Source organism: Aedes albopictus, chromosome 1 (assembly GCF_035046485.1).
Source record: "Aedes albopictus strain Foshan chromosome 1, AalbF5, whole genome shotgun sequence".
NCBI lineage: Eukaryota > Metazoa > Arthropoda > Insecta > Diptera > Culicidae > Aedes > Aedes albopictus.
The window spans coordinates 311,775,029-311,775,394 of NC_085136.1; positions in this window are offsets into that span (position 1 = coordinate 311,775,029).

A 366-nucleotide genomic window follows, 5' to 3' on the forward strand; every position below is an offset into this window, starting at 1 on the left:
GCAGATGTAGTGTTCCGAATGTGACCAAGTTGACTTCTGCTTAACAGCAATGCAATCGTCGCTCGGGCCCTTTGGTCACCGTCTTCCCAAGCAGCAACCTCCGCAGCATTCGATCGATTGGCATTCAACTCGGGCTTCAATCCAGGCACAACGTATCTCCACAAGCCTTCCCGGACGAGGAGGAACTCCACTTCCAACTTCCAGGTGTCGTAATTCTCGTTCGTCAGCTTGATTATTCCCGTTTTCTCCATCTTTACAGCTTCAGATAGCGCAGGCCCATAACCTGTTAGATATATCTAGCTTGAAGAAAACACCTCTACTTGGGTTAAGAGAACAATTGAGAATGAGCTTTATTAAACAAATTTT